Source organism: Elaeis guineensis, chromosome 7, assembly GCF_000442705.2.
Source record: "Elaeis guineensis isolate ETL-2024a chromosome 7, EG11, whole genome shotgun sequence".
Classification (NCBI taxonomy): Eukaryota; Viridiplantae; Streptophyta; class Magnoliopsida; order Arecales; family Arecaceae; genus Elaeis; species Elaeis guineensis.
The window spans coordinates 94,780,396-94,800,710 of record NC_025999.2 but is presented as its reverse complement, the minus strand read 5'-3'; the positions used below and the strand labels follow the sequence as shown (position 1 = coordinate 94,800,710).

Here is a 20,315-nt window from a genome sequence, read left to right as displayed (position 1 = left end):
TGGCGTCGTCTTCAATAAAGTATGAGATGGAGAAGTTTAATAGAGAATCGAGTTTCAGTTTGTGAAAGATTAAAATAAAATCTTCCTTGATTCTACAAAGTTTATGGAAGACAGTCGAGGATAACTTTTCAGAGGGTATGAAGAAGGCGGACAAGACTGATCTGAAGGATAGAGCTTTGAATACGATTTTTATGAGTGTCACTGATAATGTTTTAAGAGAGATTGTTAATGAAAATTTGGTATCTGAGCTATAGAAAAAATTGGAGGAGCTGTATTTCATCAAATCGTCTCTATCTGAAGAAAAAATTGTACAATCTCAGAATGAACGAAAGTACATTCATTAAAGAATATCTGGATGAATTTAATTCAATCATTATAGATCTGAAGAATATAGATATTGATATTGATAGTGAAGATCAAGCTTTGATTGTGTTATGTTCGTTGCCACCCTCATATGAGACTTTTGTTGATACTCTGTTGTATGGAAAAGATAGTATTTCACTAGATAATGTTGGTAATTCACTAAAATTGAAGGAGTTGAAAAAGAATTTTTCAGATAATAGAGACAGGTCTGAGGGAGAAAGTTTGGTGAGCAGGGGAAGAACACAGTCAATGGAGGGTTCTTCAAGCAAAAAGAAATCTAAAGCTTGATCAAAATCTAGAATAAAAAAGGCTAACAGCAAGGACACTACTGAAGAGATTGTTTCAAGTTGAAAAATAAAAGGGAGAAACCACTAGAGAGTTCTGCGAATATTGTTGACAGGTTTAATAATTTTGATGACAGTAATAGTGCTGAAAAAATTTTATCTGTGAGTTCAGATCATAGACAGAGTTCTTAGGTTCTTGATACTGGTGCTACTTATCACATGTGCCCACATAGAAATTGGTTTGTCACTTACAAATAGATGAGTGGTAAGGTATTTTTGGGGAATGATCGTACATTATCTATGGAGGGTGTAGGTAACATCAGATTGAGGATATTTGATGGGATTGTCAAAACTATGAAATGTTGGTATGTTCCAGGACTGAAGAGGAATCTGATTTTTCTCAGAATGCTAAACTCTCATGGATACAAATACCATGCAAGGATTGAAATTCTCAAAGTGTGCAAGGGCTCTATGATACTTATGAAAGGTAGTTTGGTTTCAGGATTGTATATTCTTCAAAAAAGTATAATTTCAAAGAAAGCTACAGTAGCATCTGGGAGCAGTAATCAGAATCAAACTCAGCTGTGGCATTTGCATCTTGGTCATATGAGTGAGAAGGGATTATCTGTATTGAGCAAGTGCGATTTGTTGGACGGACAGAAAACAAAATCTATAGATTTTTGTGAATACTGTGTATTTAGCAAACAAATCAGGATGAAGTTCAACAAAAAGATAGTGCACAAGACTAGAGGTACGGTGGATTACATCCATTCGGATCTATGGGGTTCTAATAGAATTCCTTCCAAGAACGGTGCCAGGTACTTCATGACTTTGATTGATGATTACTTTCGGATGGTTTGAGTGTATTTTCTGAAAGCAAAAGATGAGGCATTTTCAACTTTTGTGAAGTGGAAGATGATGATTGAGAAGCAGACAAAAAAGAAGGTCAAGCGTCTTAGAACTGATAATGGGTTGGAATTTTGTAATCATAAGTTCGATGCTTTCTATAATGATGAAGGTATAGTGAGACACCGCACTTGTACTGGGACACCACACTAGAATAGTATTACAGAATGTATTAACAGAATGCTTTGTGACAAAGCACGAAGCATGCTCTCGCATGCAGGTTTGGAAAAGGATTTCTAGGCTAAAACAATTAATACAGCCTATTTCTTGGTAAATCGATCTCCATCTATAGCTATTGAGTGTAAAACTCCTTTTGAGATCTGGTCTGGATCACCTGCTGATTACTCTCAGTTGAAAGTATTTGGTTGTCCTGCTTATTACTCATGTGAGGGATGGTAAGCTTGAGCCGAGGGCAAAGAAGTGCATATCTCTAGGGTATGCATCTGGAGTGAAAGACTACAGGTTGTGGTGCAATGATCCAAAGTCTCCAGGGTTAATAATCAGTAGGGATGTGACATTTAATGAGTCTGCTTTATTGGATAGTCAGAGGGAGAAGTCAGAATCAGATCACGGTGTCAAAGAACAGGTGAAGCTTGAGGTTGATACTTCAGCAGTTCAGTCCAGTAATCCAGAGAATGAGGTGCAGGATCCTGATCAAAAAGAGGATGCACCTGAGCAACAGCAACAAGAGCCATATAGCATTGCAACTAGTAGGAAGAGAAGATAGATCAGAACCCCACAGAGATATGCATATGCAGATCTAGTTGCGCATGCCTTGTCAGTTGCTGAGACAGTTGATGTGCATGAATCAAGCAATTACAGAGAAGTTATTTCTTGTTCAGATGCAGATCAGTGGGTCAGTGCTATAGGTGAAGAAATTGAATCTCTTCACAAGAATCAAACTTCGGAGCTTGTGACATTGCTTAAGGGACAGAAAGTGGTAGGCTGCAACTAGATTTTCAAGAAAAAGAAAGGCACTCCAGAGGTAGAAGCACCTCATTACAAGGCATGGTTGATAGCTAAAGACTTTATTTAGAGAGAGAGGATTGACTTCAATGAACTATTTTCTCCAATTGTGAAACACAGTTCCATCAGAGTCCTTGCTATGATTGTTCTTCATAATCTAGAGCTCGAGCAGTTAGATATGAAGACAGCATTTTTGCATGGTGAGCTGGAGGAACAAATATATATGAGTCAGCCCGAAGGATTTATCATTCCAGATATGGAAAATCACGTTTGCTTGCTCAAAATATCTTTATATGGTCTAAAACAATCACCTAGGTAGTGGTACAAAAGATTTGATATATTCATTGTTCGTAATGGCTTTATCCGTAGCTCATATGATAGTTGTGTGTATCATAAAAAACTTTCAGATGATTTCTTTATCTATTTGCTGTTGTATGTTGATGACATACTTACTGCTACTAAAAGCATATCATAGATTAATATACTGAAAAAGCAGTTGAGTGATAAGTTTGAGATGAAGGATTTGACTGCTGCAAAGAAAATTTTGGAAATGAAGATTACCAGGGATAGAAATGTTGGAAAGCTTTTCTTATCTCAGTAGACCTATGTTGAGAAAGTGCTTCAGCGTTTCAACATGAATAATGCTAAGCCTATAACTGTTCCGTTTGCTATTCATTTTAAGTCATCTGCAGATATGTCACCTAAAATAAATGAGAAGATGGAGCACATGTCTAGTATTCCTTATTTGAGTGCTATGGGTAACATCATGTATGCTATGGTTTACACTCGACCTGATATTTCACATGCAGTTAGTATTGTGAATAGATATATGGCGTATCCTGGGAGAGAGTACTGGCAAGCAGTGAAATGGATTCTAAGATATTTAAAGGGTACTACAGATGTTGGTCTGACATTCGATAGGGCCAAGATGAGTGCTTCAATTGTTGGCTATATGGATTTAGATTTTGCAGGGGATTTAGACAAGAGGAGATGTCTGACAGGTTATTTGTTTACTCTTTCTAATAGTGCTATCAGTTGGAAGATAACATTGCAAGCTACAGTTGCTTTGTCTACCACAGAGATTGAATATATTGCTCTAGTAGAAGCAGTAAAGGAAGCTATATGGTTACAAGGTTTAATAAGTGATCTTGGATTGATACAGAACAAGCCAACAGTGTTTTGTGATAGTTAGAGTGTCATTCATCTCACAAAGAACCAGATGTATCATGAGCGAACAAAACACATTGATGTCAGATATTACTTCATTTGGGACATTGTATCACAAGGTACTGTAGTTGTACAGAAAGTCTCTACACATGATAATCCGGTAGATATGATGACCAAGATCGTCCCAGTTAGTAAGTTTAGGCATTGCCTAGACTTGGTTGGTGTTTATAGTGCTCGGTAGCACCCTTGCGAGGGTATTTGGTAAGGCAGAGTGTTGAGATGATTTTATTGATGATAGTGGGAATTCAAGCCAAGGAAAAGAATTGTTAATGTGGCTTGAATTTTAGATATTTTCATGGGTTCAAATTATAACCCGACCCGACCCGAAGAGCCCATATTGCGATCCGAATGGAATATTTTGTAAAATCTGTGATGATAGCGAAGGGCATGCACCAGTACAAATATCGTATTTTCTGTCGATTTCGGTAGTTTTGTAAGAGATTTGAAAAATCACACTGGGGTTAAGGTTTAGAAAGTTTTGAGTAATTGTATCTCTCTCTTTTCATTATAGTAAAATTTTTTCTCTCATATCTTATCCGTGGACGTAGGTTTTACAATCGAGCCACATAAATCCTGCGTCCATTTTTCTTCTCTTCTCTATTCTGTGTGATTGTGCAAGTGTGTGTGCGCCTTATTTTGTGTCTATTGTAACAAAGTTTATCATAGAAGCCCGATCAAGCTAGCTTCTATTCCAAAAATTCTAAATTAATTTTAGCCTATAGGCTAGGATCAATTATGCCTTGATCATCCATAGAACCAAGCCAACACAAACCACTTGGGGACTAGATTCTGCTGGCCACTCCAGTGGGGCCTCCGTTGATTACTACCCAAGTAGGAGCCACCCCGACAGGCCTTTGCGTGCATCCATTTCCCCTGATATCTCAACATCACCAACGACCTGTAAGCCACGGCGTTTTCGGGCAATCATACCATGTAATAGGACAAGCCAAGAGCTCGGCTCGCAAGCCGGCAATCAAAGACTGTCCACATCTTCACATGAATGGCTTTGCTAGGTTTCGTAATGAAGCCACCATGGACATGGATGGAGAGAAGCAATCCACCATGGACATGGATGGAGAGAAGCAATCCAGTTTCTCAACTCCTTGTCAGTGCATGAGTCTATTCCTAAATTCCACTCAGAATTTAAACTGAATTTCTAATTATGCATCCAAAACCGGCAAATCATCCATAATTTCAAGAACTGAGATTGCGTTTGATAGTTAACAATCTATTCAAATTGCTGATAATTTAATATAATAATTTAAATTACTACATTTAATATATTTTTTGAATGATAATCTAAATTATTTGGATGATAATTTAAATTATTTTGATAATTGAGATTGTCTTAAAGAATGATGGCTATTTAGATTATCACATTTTTGACAATATTGTAATAAAAATTTTGGATAAAATTATTCTTCAAAAAAATCACACAAAACCCATTGCCCAATCCTCCTCCCTCAACCCCCACCCCTCCCACGTATGCCCCCGACCCATGACTCCTCCATCTCTCTTTCCTAATCTGTGGCTCCTCCATTCTTGTCCCCACCTCCTGTTGCTCCTCCACACCCATCCCCACCACCCTACGGCTCCACACGCGTCTGCCCCCCCGCCTGCCCCCCAATACCCATGGTTTCCCACACCCCTCGATCCACCATTTTTCTGTGCCGCCACCACCACACCCATATCATTCCTATTATTTCTTATCAAAAAAAAATACTAAGATAAAAATATTAGAGATATTTTGAGAATTTGATATTACATTATCCGTATTCTGATTGTCACAACAAACAATACCAATCAAGATTTTCAATAATTTTATTGCAACATTATCCGTATGTACTAAACATGGTAATGAATATTATTGATAATTTAATGATGACAATCTATCCTGATGATAATCTATATTATCTTTTAAGATTGTCTGGTGATGCACCAAACGCAACTAATAAGCCTCTGACTTATCCTCATCTCAATATGAACCTGCACAACCACTTTGTTTCTAGTCCAACCTGTAAAGCAGATTATAAACAACCCAGGTTCAATTTTAAGTTCCAAATATATTTCATTTCTGCAGCCCGTCAAATCCTCAACAGGTCCCAACCAGTTGGCACTGGAAGATGATTGCCGCTCGTTTCTGAAAATAATCAGTATCTTATATTGCCATGAAGCCTGCATGTTGCTTTCATTTTTATATGGGTGAAATGTCACATTTGAATGGGCTGCCAATTCAAATTAAAACATCATACAGATAAATAAAATTTATGTGGAATACAGTTGCTAAATGTTTTACATGCTAGCAACTCTGGACGAAAGCTCCAGTACAACTTCAGATTCTGCCTCGGATCTCTCAAAGATCGTCTGCAACAAAATAACAAGCAAACATGAAGAGTGTAATGCCGGAGAGGTTTTGTAGATAACAAACATAAGAAGATAAACCATTACGAATGTCTTTTTCATTACGAAACAACTGAGACTCATCAGTAGTGTGGAAGGGAAACCACACGACCTGGCATGCTGTGATTATATGAACTTGAATGGATCTTCTAGCTGTTAACTATGACATCACAAATCACAATTAAGCAGCCTTTCACATAACAATGAACAAATAAGAAAGCCATCAAAGAAAACACAAATGACCGAAGACTAGAGTGCCATATTATTTGAGCAGCTCAGTTGCACAATTCCAAGGATGTCGCATGAGAGTTAATTTTATTCTAGATGTTGAATTAAATTCAAAGCTTCATATCAGAACCATGATACCAAACCACAGCACTGGATGGTCCAAGTAAAGAGCCACTAAATCATGGCCATGGCCCACCATCCCATCAAAACTTCAGATTAGACTGGCTATAGAAAATTACAATGAACCAACAGGAATATGATTTAAGTTATAAGCTAATAAATCACATATTTTAAGACATGGACACTTAAAAAGTTTCCTGTCATTTTGTGGGACGAGTAAGCGTGGCAATTATACTAATTGATGAATAAGGAGGGTCCCACCTATGGAAGTTGGGACACTGCAAATTGAATCTTATATTTAAAGAAAAATAAAAAGGAAAGGATCTTTCTCAATCATTGTGGATGTCAATTGATCACCAACACATAATGTAGAAGTCCCATGTGCAAAACTACATGGTCAAAAAACAATGCAGAATGTGATAAACATGTTCCTCTGGTAAGTTAGCATTATCAAAAGAGAAAGCAATGTATACACGATAAGCGTTACTGGAACATACTTCTGCTTCTTTCAGATTTTGTTGAGAAAGATAGTGCTCCAATGCTCCTTCACCACAAAGAATTTTTGCTCCACATCCACGGGAGTCTATAGATCCAACAGATTCCTCATCAACCACCACAGCATCTATTTTCTCTTTCCCTGTTCTTTTGTCAGGAATCCACGAAGATGACAAAATTTTTGACATATTGGTAGGAGTGAAGAGAAGTAAACATCAAATACCAATTAAAAAGAGAATCAACCAAACTATCTGTTGGTTCATATCGGGCTGCATTACAACACTAATGAAGAAGATAGTTCCCAAAGAAAATGGACACCTTTGTGAGTTGTGAAGGCACGTACCAAAATTTCACAAATCATTACCAAGGAGCTATATGAATCACATTATGCGCGAGTCTATACAAGATGCCATAATAGGAAAAAAAAATATGACATTGGATGTTCCTTCTGCCCTTTTATATATGTAAGTAGATCATAGTACTCCATATATATGGTTAATGTTTCAGTACTGAGGGAAGGGTACATGATATCATAGAAAGCTTTGTTGTTGGGTGTGTTGTTTGTGGAGTTTTAAGGGTCGTTCATTATTTTCCCCTCAGATCTGTAGAAGTCATTTTACATGTTAATGCAAGCAAAAAAATATGACAAGAACAAAGAAACGTAGAAAGAGGTATAAGACATTGAAATAGAGATATCAAAGGGGGAACTGCACACCTCATACGTTGCTTCTGTCAACATATTTTCCAATGTTGATCTCAAGCCTCGAGCCCCAGTATTTTTAGCCATTGCTTTCTTCGCAATTAACTGCAAAGCCTTTTCTGTAAAATGCAGCTTAACCTGGAGAACAGGAAACGGTATCTTAGCTCTTCAGAGACATCATTCTGAAAAAAAGGAAGGGCTACTAACAGCACGTTATCAGCTTGAATATTTAACACAAAAAATGAAAAAGTTGAAACTTACATCATTCATTTGAAACAACTTTATGTATTGTTTCCAAGGGCATTTTTTGGTTTGGTAAGAACCTGAGATATAAATAGTAAGAAACCAGTGGTTAGAAGTTAGTCATGAGAGCTTATCCACTCGTAATCAGTTGTGGCTTGAGTTATTATGATACACAGAAGCATGATTATGAAGACAAACAACAGCATCTATTGTAGCCACAGAAAAAAGTTTTATCAAGCACAAAACAGATATTGTGTAAAAAGATGCAACATAATTTTTTTCTTTTTTCCTGAGCAAAAGTAACAAATCAGTAACATCATGTGCATAGGAACAAGGAATGATGTTGCACAACACGAAGATTACCTCAACAAGTTGATTCTCATTCAGAGCAGACAAACTAACAAGTATCGGAAATCTTCCAACAAATTCTGGTATCAGACCATATGCAATGAGATCACCACTTTCCACTTGAACAAAATGACTTTTTTTCTCATGGAACTTTGCCTGAGATATTTCTAAATAAGCACTAAACCAGGATATTCCTGAGGGATGTGATCCTCCAACCTATAGTGTATTGCACATACTGATTCTAACAAGGAGGATGCTACTGCAGCATTTGTCACATTGCCAGTCCGCATGCTTGCACGCACTAGTGCTCTGAAGCCAATGGAAGAATCATGTCGCCTGGCATGAGATAGAACAATTTTTTGACTTTCCAGACTTCAACAAGGTCCCAAGGACAATGAATAGAAACATATAAATCTATATTTTGTATAGCTATGATAACCTTTCTGAAATTGTTTTTTCTAAGCCAACAAAGGCACCTCCACAGATGAAGAGTATACCTTTAGTATCAATCTGCAAAATGACAAGAATTAATGATAAAAGCATCATATGTAGATAGTAAATGACATAAAAATTTACAAAGCCAGACGCAAAAGCATTTACTTTTTCTATTAATGCTGAATGCTTAAAAACATCAAACTGGAACATCATGGATCAAGATCTAAAATGGTTGTTGCAAGCTACATGGTGTATTTCTCTGATGGGAACAATAATTTTGGTACAACTTCTAGATTCAATCTTCCTAAAAATTTAATGCATGAACAACAACCTAACAATCACATAAAAATGCCAAAGAATAGTTTTCTTTTTTTCCCTCAGCATCAACTCTATTGCAAAAAGAACCAAACCATTCACACTCATTCTGTTTCCTTCATGGTTAATCAAATGAAAGAAAATTATACTAACTAAGATCTGTCGTACTCATCATACCTTACTGGTAAGGTATTGGTATTGGTTCGGTTCAATATATAAGCCGAACTAGTCCATAGCGATCCAAACTGGGCAGAACCAACATGTAGCACCCTGTTTCAGGCAATACAATGGCTAAGAGTGAGAAAAAAAAAATATTGGAAGCATGTCTTGGTCAGGAATGTATGCCGTATCGAACCAGTAATGTACCGGTATGGTTCTAGGTATCAGTTTTGCAGACCTTGATGCTAACTTTAACCATCAATCGTGGAAATAAAAATCGCCATATTCTAGCTGCTTATGGAATTGACCTTCTCATTTTTGTTCATATACAGCTTTATGTCATAAAATTTGCAAAATTGCACTGTGCAATTTCAATACAATATCCATTTTTCTATATTGAACACAAGATTGATCTTTGAAATTCACCTAATTATTGCACCAAACTTCAACAATGAGATGTCTGGATAACCAAGCACCGTGGATTGAACATGGATGCAACTCCTAGCTCTAGTGGTTATTAGACAGAGACAGAGAAAGAGACAAACCAACAGAGAGACACACACACAGAGAGAGAGAGAGAGAGAGCTCATTTTGTGTGCATGTCATGCGTGTGAAGCTGCAATGGAGGGTAGCATAGAGAGAGTTCAATTCTCAATCTTAGGTCTATCATATTAATTTATTTGTTAACAAGTGTCCATTTATTTTGGTTCTCCCAGTCAAGAATTGTTTGGCTACAACAACGAGTGTTCTGTCTGCTGTATTTCTCCCCTCTATTTACACAAAACAAAATTGATTCTTTTAAGGGGCTCAAACAAAATGAGCGAAATCTAAGCAATTGTGCTTAGATGATAAGATTATTGTAACGAAAGATTTATTTTATGATGACGTAACTTTATGAAGTTATTGGCTTCAACAATTACGAACAGTCTGAAGTCAAAATTGCTACATTATCTCCAATAAATTAGCAAAAGATATCCATCTATGTGAAGGATTACTTGAATGTGGATCTATTTCTATAATTTTTCATTTTAGCTGCAATATTAGCTGCAGTAGTTCAGTTGAATATGGCATTTACATCACCATTCTTCATGACAAAGTCTTTTGATACAATCAATGAGATCCAATTAGGTGCAAATGAGTCGATCTGCTCATGGGCTACTCAAGCTCAACTTGAGTCTAAGCATGACTCGACTCGGCTATAATCGAGCTTATATAGCTCAAATAGTTTTTCAAGTTGAGCTCGAGCAGCAAAATACTCAGCTCGAAAGCCCGCAAGCTTATTCAAATTCATATATAATTTTCATAATATTATTTTTATTTATAATATATATTATTAACAGTCTAAGGTTCAAATTCAAGCTCCAACTTGAGCTCGCGTATCTCAGTTGATATTTGAGTCTATCTCGAATATTGTCTGCCCTCCAATACCGACTTGGTGAACCATGGGTATGTTTAAGTTTACATTGCACTCTCTACCTTTGAACAATCTGCATGGGTGCTAATCAGCTATTTGAAGTTATGAACCAACTCAGCCACTTTCCAAGAAAATGAAGTACATGCATTCATTTTGAAGCCCATCAAGGCATCAAGTCTCCTAAAGATCTCAATGGACAAAATAGATCTTGATAAGGACAACAAACTAAATATTTAATGCTATAAAGGCTGTGTGCAATAAGAACTCTTAAGCAACAAGGCATTCAAATTCAACTCAACAAAGAGGCATATTAAGCATGAATTGGGAGGACAAAAAGATTATTTAATTGTCTATCAGCAGAAGGATGATATTTCATATCGCAATAAGTTTTTGACATTGAATAAAGAAATACCTGAATACCATCACCTCTTGGATGCTTCCGAGCTCCTTTCTCAGGCACATTAACAACCTAGTGCAAGAGACAAAATTAAAATCCAAAAGGAAGAAAAACATACCTTGGAGGCTTAAAATATTGTAGCCCAGAATGAAAATATTGAACATTATAGATAATTTTGTATCATGCTAGGTACTGCATTTGTAAGCAAACCAAACAAAAAGAGAAGGATGAAGAAAAGAAGTCCAGATCTATCAACTAGGCTGAAAAAATAACAAAAGCACGATTATAGATTTCTAGTGAAGCCAGCATAACACCCTGGCAGTTGAGTTTAATTTCCAACTCGAAACCAATATCCATGCCCACAGTGGCTACCAAATTTTAGGAATCTTAATGCCCTGCAAATCCCTCACCACTCCTGCAATCAATAACACTAGGATTTTAGTCTGCTGCTGTTTAGGAGACCAAAAATCCAAAAGATAGGGAGCTTAATGATATCACATGAACCAAATTCTTGTTGTCAAAGAAGTATCTAAATTAGTTTTAGAAAATAAGTGTTAAGAAGCCTATAAAATGATGTTACTTTCATGCTTTGTTTTCTCTTCAAAGGATAAGATAGGTTGAAACTCATATATCTGATGTTATGGTGAAAATAAAAGATTTTCTTAAGGAAAGAACTAGAGCTATCTACTTCCAAAATGTCCAAAACATAGGAAAATATTAAATTTTCCAGTGATTTTCTCCATATCAACCACCAGTAAGTCATCATTTTGTCATTCAATCCTTGTCAAACCACTTGACTTGTTCAGCCAGAATGAAGTTCCCCACACTTTAATTCCACATCCCGATTTGTAGGGCAACCTTATACAGAGTTTCTCTGAACGTTCAAAACTAGAGAATGGACCCCACAAAATCTCCAATAAAATATTAAATCCTGAAATGAAATCTATATTCAATTAAGAGAATAGATCAAGCTCACTATAAATACCACTTCTATTCCACCATTGATTTCTTAAATTTAAAAAAAAATATAGTGCTTCTATATCACATTTACAATCAGACGCAAAAGTTGATGGAGAAAATAATCAAAAATATCTTCCCCGATCTTATTATCAAACAAAAGGAAATCCAAGGAGGATCTCACTTCCAACATAGGATTTTGGCATGGCGATTGCAGTAAGGATATCTTATGAGGGCTAAACATTTACATCAGACTCTTGTCATGATATGGAATTCACTTTTTTGAAAAAAGAAAACAAAAGAAAATGATCTCATCCCCATCTTGCTAGTTTTTTAAGATTGCTTCAGCCATCTTACTTACTCGATCAGATCTATAATATACCTAATATTAACATCTAATGAAAGTAGTCTGCATGAAGGGAGTAGTACCCCTAAAAATAGCCAGTACATGGTCTTGGTGACCCAAAAACACAGGTCCAATCTGATGCACAATTTCAAATTTGGATCCAGGAAATCATATCGGAAACCTCTACAAGGCTCAGTGGAGAACTATGGGTTGAATCTGGGTCAATTGGATTTAAATCTCACTGCATATGAACTAAACCCCTATATGAGATTAACAATAATTTTCACATAGCTAGTCTTGGACCGAGCCTTTTGAAACCAGAAGGATATTCACATTCCATATTGCCACTAAAAATGCTGGCCTTCTTTTGAAATAAATTTTAATGCTTGGAAAGATTGCCACCTAGAAGCAACTCTTTGCCAAAGCTCCCATAATTAATGTTAAGCAGTCCATCCAAAGCTGACTAATATTCCTGATCAGAATATTAAGGTCACAGATCACACTTAACTGTAGTTCAACAGAAGTGTTCAAGAACTTATGGTTTGTGAACCAAAATGATCATCTGTTCGGTACGTAGTAAACCCAGTTTAGCTGATTATCCTTATGAATATTTATAAAACGATGTTCAAGTTTACAATCATGAACTGATACCGCTGACCTTTTGTGCCCTTTGTGGCCAGAAAATTTCTGTTAGAATAGAATGCAAGCCGCAACCATTGTTTTATAAGCAAAGGTTGTGCTTACACCAAATCAGATGATGAGAAATCTTTTAAGCGATTTAGATTCATAAGAAAACTTATATAATAACAACTAAGAAAAATTCTCATGTTACTAAGGTACTAGTAATTCAGCATAGACTCAATTTTTTTATGTTTGCAAACATCATACAAGAAATGGTTGAAACTATAATCCTATTTGTACTCCATTTGATATGACTTAAGCTGAAAGCGACAAAGTGGATGCTAATGACAATGTCATATTTGTTTACATTTTAGGTTACCAGTATTGGGCGGTGCAATGAACATGAAAGAGAATGGATGACTTTGATCTCCCTAGCAATCACATATTCTATCTATTATCTATGTGACTCACGAACAGATAACTTTTGCTAGTGCACTTCATTACTACTCAGTCAAATGGGGGTGCGTTTTTCTCTCCCCTGGGGTGGGGGGCTTTTTGGTTGGGGGAGGGGGGGGGTGCGGCGGGTGGCGGTTGCGGGGCCAGCCTCATTTGCTAGGGCTGTCAAATGAGAGCTGTTTGTGAGTATTCTCTTGTTCAGCTCAAATTTGGCCTACTTAAATAGTAAATGAACCACTCTAAAGCCAGGCTTGGCAGGTTCAAGCTCTTTGTTTGATAATGTTCAAATATATGATATTTCTCATAAAGTAGAGTTATATCATAATTACTAAAACCTATGTGATTTACTTATAGAAGAGTGCACTCCAAATGAAATTAGCTCAAGGGATACATATGAAATCCTTGAGGAACTTTAGTGTTCCCACTAGATCTCCTACATGAGCTGTTTTGAGTTGCTCAAGCTCTGCTCTTTTACCGTCTAAGCATGGCTGGCTTCAGATGTTTTCAAATTATATTTCCAGTAAGATGGTCTGTCTTGAATCAGCGATGCCTTTGAGGAGCCCTACTGTGGTTTGATTCTGTTTTTAAGGTAAGGCTAGGCATTTTCTTTACATAACTTGATGTACATATGTCCAATTTATGCATACAAGTTATAAAGTTGAAGTTCGTTAAAATTACCTTTACTTTTGTTTTATGATATCATCATGTTCAATCATTATGACACCTGAAAATTGTGGCAAATTCTAAGCAAAAGATGAGGTCAGAACTCAGCAGTCAGCAGAAATAATAGGTGCTGGGTAGCCAAATTTAATTTCTTGAATCCCTTGTCTTTGAGAAGTTGTAATAACTAGAGCCAAAGATTTGCCCACTTTTAAAGTCCTGTTAATTACTTGTTTCTCAAGTAGCAGTTGTAATTCCGGCAGCACCATAGAACTTGCCAATGTAGAGATCATACACCATACAGGTAGGGCTGTAGGGGTGAGAAACCCTAACATCAGATCAAAAGAATGTTTTCTATCGACAAGAACAATTTTGCTTCTACTTTCAGAGTCTCATATAATCAGTAATACATGAAAAATTCTGTAAATAGAAAAAATCAACTTTGGATAAAGATCATAAGAGAAAGATTGCAACATGTGCATTCAAATGAGTGTTCAGATGCTCACTGTTCCTTCAAGCATTTTCAATAATGCCTGTTGAACACCTTCGCCAGATACATCTCTGCTAATATTGAGGCTCCCAGCCTGCCCAATTTAAAAAGTTAAAGTCTTTACTGCAAAGAAAGTACATAGAATAATTGTAGCATGCATTCCAACAAGATTAACAGAAACCTTCTTGGTGATCTTATCAACTTCATCAATGTAGACAATGCCCTGCTGTGCAGCCGCTACATTGAAGTCAGCAGCCTGACGTAACAACAACTCAGATTAGTAACGCATAATTTATAGGTTCAAAGATCTAGTGGTTGTTTTGAAAATGCTTACTGGCATTTTCAATGTATAGTCTCATAGTTGACATAAACTAAGTCATCAACTAACAAAAACCCCAAGCTAAAAAAAAAAATAGAGCTTGAGTTATGTAAATTCAGGGCATACAAACCTAGTCTGAAAGCAATGAAGAACATAATAAAACCAGGTGAATCCAAATTAAAGAATTAGATTTGCCAAGTACTGAGCAAGTAACCACAAGACATTTACAGGAAAAACAATCTACCCTTGCATTTCTTGCATATTATTCTAGACTCTGCCCACCCAGCTGAAGCACATCACAAGAAAGATTATGCTTCTTTGCTTGAGGTTACCCTGAAATAGTTCCATGTTCAAGTGCTATATGATTTGCCCAGGAAAAAGAGCGCCCTAGCGGGGCAAACGCCCTTTTTCCCATTATGAACACAAACTGAGGTTCAAGTACTTAAATGTAATGTTTACATCTACTAGCTGAAGTTGCAGAGTCTCTACTAATACAATTGATACATTCGGAAACTGTGTAAAAACTGGAACTTGAAGTTAAATAAGGGGCATGGAAGCTAGAGCAAGATGTAGAAATGAAATATATTGGACAGCAATGGAAATTGCTGCTCGGTGGTTATGATGAAACAAATAAATGATCTGACATTGTGATTAAGGGCACAATCCTTAGAATGCAATTCAGGACAAAAGATCCACCACCAAGCCAATACATTTACTCCCCCTCCCCCATCCTCAACAAAAAAGAAAGTAAGAGGATTTCTAACATGCATGTCCCAATACAAGTCAGCACAATATTCAAAAGGACTTTGTATGGTGGTTGTCTCAAATATCCTCTGTCCTAAAACCCCAGGCAGCAAGGACGCCATAATTCATTAAGTTATGCAATTTGATTGCAAATTAAGTAACATATATCAAGCTTGCAATAGCAATATTCTCAATGATCAGAGAGTTGTCGCCCATAAGATCAGCAAAATTGCAAACAAAACTCAACAAGTACAGTAATATAAATGGAAGTATCAGTTATAGGTAAATTGACCAGCAAAGAATGAATCACATGTTTAAAGGAAAAAAGTAAAGGAATTATATTTAAGATACTTTCACATGAAAAGCTTGACAAGTACCACTAGAAGCTTGTATAATACAGATTCCACATCTTCACCAACATATCCTGCCTGCACATAGCAATATACCAGTCATACCAAACAGCTGATCCAGCAAGTTTAGCTGTGAGAACATAACAAAATCTAGAACATCCATTTCTACAACAAAATGTCTCATGTTTTACAAGTAACAATTGAGAGAGCATCGTGCATAGGAAAGAGATTGGATAAAGCAATAAGAATTCTAATGCCAAATTTCATGCCAAAATTCAGTAATTGACAAAGTGATGCATGACTGGAATATCATAAGGTAATTCCTACTTATCCTATATTCATATCAATTTTTTTCTAAAGCCTATTACAATCCAGAATCAACAAGTACATTCCAAATCAATGAAGGAAAAATATGATGCATCATGTTGAAAAGATAGTCATAATTTTTTTAGCATTTATATTAATTATGTTGTAAAAAATTGTTCCACAAGAAACAACTGATTTCCAGCAAGAAAGACAGAAGAGGGTGCAAAAAGCTGTTATCTACAAAGATGAATTGACAGTCAAATAAAGTTGGAATAACAATTATTGAAGCCAAGGAAACACAAGAATAGCATATCCATATAACTGTTTTCATTAGTTCTGTCATACTGCCAAATGACAGTAAAAATATGGTATCAGACTCCTATATGATATGGAAAATTACCTGAGTGAGACTAGTTGCATCAGTTATTACAAAGGGTACATTCGTAAATCGAGCCAATGTTTTTACCAATAATGTTTTCCCTGTCTTTGAAGAAATGTTACAAGGACATAAGTGAAAAACAAGCATACAGGACTGGAACAAGTATGTCTCTCATTTTTCTCTCAAAATCAGAGAAGTGAATACAGCATAAAACAACTTCCACTTATGCCCTCACATATTTACACCTAAACACAGGCAAGCCCCTTAGGTGTCAACTAAGCAAAAACAAGAATCTCAAATAATGCGATATCATTATTAGATGATATACAGATTTGATATATTAAAAAAAACTAATTGTGTAAAAATCAGAGATAGGTTACCAGTGAGAACTATCACTAGCACAAAAATAATCAGGCTTTACCAGGATTGTAAGAATTAGTCCAGTAAACATTTCGTGCATGCTGTTCATGTACAACATTACATCAATCCTCCCCCCCCCCCAAATGCAAACTGAGGATCCAATATGCCAGATTTTCAAGTAAGGAAATGAAAGATCTCGGCAGTTATCCAATAAGGAGATTCTTAGTGCATTTAGTAATAGAGTGATTGAAGATTAGCTCAGATTTATCTCATCTGCTGCCTAATATCCACTTACCAATTGACAGGAACTAAATTTGGTATCCCTATATTACAACTAGATCTGAAGTTAATCAAAATCTTGGGAGAGACTGGCTCTTCTCAGTGGTTGGGCTTCATCTCTACATTACAAAAAGGAAGAACAGATTGCATCACCATAGACCGAAAAAAATCTGGGTCCTTGAATAGATATAAAGTTAATTCCAATTTTCTGTGGATTAAAGGAACAAACAATTGGGAGACTGATCGAGAGTTAATCAAAGAGATCATATTTTGCATTTCTGATCAAAAATAAATCTTAACAAAATCAAAAGCTCTTCGGGATGAAGAAAACAAGTGAGAAAGAGAAAGAATAACATTTGCAGTAGATGGACCATGATAGCCCCAAGTCTCCAACATGGCATAAATCTTTGATCCTAATAGAGTCTCATTATTAGAGCATGTTAAGGCTCATTCTAATTCCAATGCACGAGGCTACGATTAGATTGAAAAAAATGTTCTTCTGGTTTATAAAATAAAATAGATTGTTCAATATTTTTACATTTAAGGGTAGTGTTAGTTGAAGCCAAAATGCAAAGGAAGTAATCCCTTACTCTATACTTAAAGTTTCAATTTTTATAGTAGTAATAAACATTCAAACATGGCTAGCAATAGAAGGTGATATGATCCAAAAGCCAGACAAGGACAACCTACAGGTGCCATAGGATCTTGAGAGGTTAGCTAACTGTCATATACTTAGCATGGTCATTAGCATACCAACTCAAATAAATACGAAAACATAATAACACAAATATTTGAAAAGTACAGCAGATTTAGATACCTGAGCCTGTTGGGCCCATTAAAAGAATGTTGCTTTTCTCAAGTTCCACCATATCAGAGTCATTTGTACTAGCTTCATGTTCATTGGAATCACCTGTGGACCTAAGATTCAGCATAATGATGTGAATTCAATCATGAAAGGCCCCAGAAATCGCTTCACAATCTACCAAACAGATTTAAATTGTAAAAAAAAAAAAAAAAGAAAAAAAATGATCATGTTTCTGCAATACAAAATGTACTAAGATTGGTGAGAATCTAACCCTTTTGATAAGGACTCATAATATATCCTCTTATAATGATTGTACACTGCCACAGAGAGTACCTGCAGGGCACACATATGGTCATATAATTTTTTTTAAAAGTTCGCTCATGCATGATACAACTACAATGTAATTAATAGTGACCAGTTGACTTTGTGTTTCATGTTTGAGGATCCATGATCATTAACAAATTTAATGTAATAAATGAGAAAGCAATGCAAAGAAAAGCAGTCGGCCTCCCAAGTACAAGACAGGCAAACGCCAGGAAGGGAAATTCTTCCAAATTCACAGTACACCGACCCTTGTCTGTGACTGTGACCTTTGTCTGCCTCTCAGGACTACGACAGGAATAAATGATCTAAAATGCAGACATCCAGTTATGAAGGCCACCAAAACTCCATTTAACATCCGATTAAATTGGTCTGGAGTAGTTCCTGACGATCAATTTTAAAATTTTCATCCAAGAATTTTAGCAACTAACGCAGAAATTATAAGAGAAAAACACAAAGCACAAAATAACACATAAAACATCAAATGAAATTGCTCAAGGTTCTGAAGGAGCTGCACAATGATCGACTTTTGATTTTTCATACAATAACACAACCAGTATCGACATATTCGAAAATTTTTACCTTCTTTGCGTGCTCCTGCCGGTCACAAACTTGTCGAGACCTCAGCAGATCTCCTTGGGTGGCGGGAACTTGTTCCCGAGACCGGAACCGCCCCAATACGCCTCCTTCGAGCCAGACCCTCCGCCACCGCCTCCAGCCCCGGAGCCCCCTCCACCTCCTCCTCCAACCTTAATTACATTAATCCGGCCCAGGCTCGCCGAGTGGACGGAGACCCCGGAATCCCCGTGCTGCTGCCAGATCTCCGGTGCCTCCCCGGTGGACCGCCCGGTGGTCTCCGGCCAGGGCGCGGCACGGACAAGGGCACCCCGGTCGACGAGGTGACCCTGGAGGGAGACCAACTCGAGGGGGCGGAAGAAGCCGGGGGCCCGGAACCGGAAGTCGTCCCACCGCCGACGGCATTTCCTATGGATATCGGAAATCCTGCCAACGTGCATCCGGGGGAGGAAATGTACACCGACTGGACGGCCGCCGTCGCCGTCGCCGCCGCCCCGACGGCCCTCGATCACAAGGTGGCAGACATCGAGACAGGAGAGAAAGAGATAGGGGTGGACAAGAAAACATGGACATTCGGGCCAACGGATTTTGTTTTGAAAAATTGAGATAATTGACACCGGTTCCATTTTGATTGAGATTTTTTATTGAATTAATATTTATTTTAAAAAAAATTATAAAAATAATGCTCTTGATAGAATATTTATCAGAGCACTATTATAAGACCATTTTGTGTGCTTCCACACTATGTAAAATGTAGAGTCAGCAGCTATAAAATCACCCTAAGTGATAGGATGACTTAAAATTTTAAAAAGAAAAAAAAAAAAAAAGGCCTAAACCCTTCCGATTAAATTCCTCCCTCCTTTCTCCATCACTTAGAAAATAAAAAACAGATCTATACCCTCCCTCTCCCTCTTGATCTCCAGTGCAAGAACCTCCGCTCTCTTTCCCTCTCAATCCCCGCCGCCTTTTCTTCCTCCTCTCGACCCACCCCCCCTTCTTCTCCCCAACATACAGCCGCTCCTCCCTCCTCCTCTCCACCCCGCCCCCCTCTCCTTCTCTCGACAGTCCTCCATGACTATCTGGTGCGTTGCCCCACCTCCCATCCAGAGAAACCATCAAAGATATTTTTTATTTTTATAATTTTATTTTTATATTAATTATATATTTATTTCTTCAACAACTTCAGAAGGAAGGCAATTTTATCAAAATAATATTAATTTATAAATAAATTATCAAAATAATTTTCTACTGAGTCATTTGTTTTTAAAAATTTTACATTATATAGAACTATAGACCCATCTTTTGATTATTGTACATATTCTAAGGCGTCCTTACATTTATATTTT

At 36.9% G+C, this 20,315-nt stretch overlaps 1 pseudogene; it reads right to left on the bottom strand.

The window, feature by feature from the left end:
• Nucleotides 1-5,491: 5,491 nt before the first annotated feature.
• LOC105048347 (CLP protease regulatory subunit CLPX1, mitochondrial-like) lies at nucleotides 5,492-19,495 on the bottom strand (annotated as a pseudogene).
• Nucleotides 19,496-20,315: the final 820 nt, after the last annotated feature.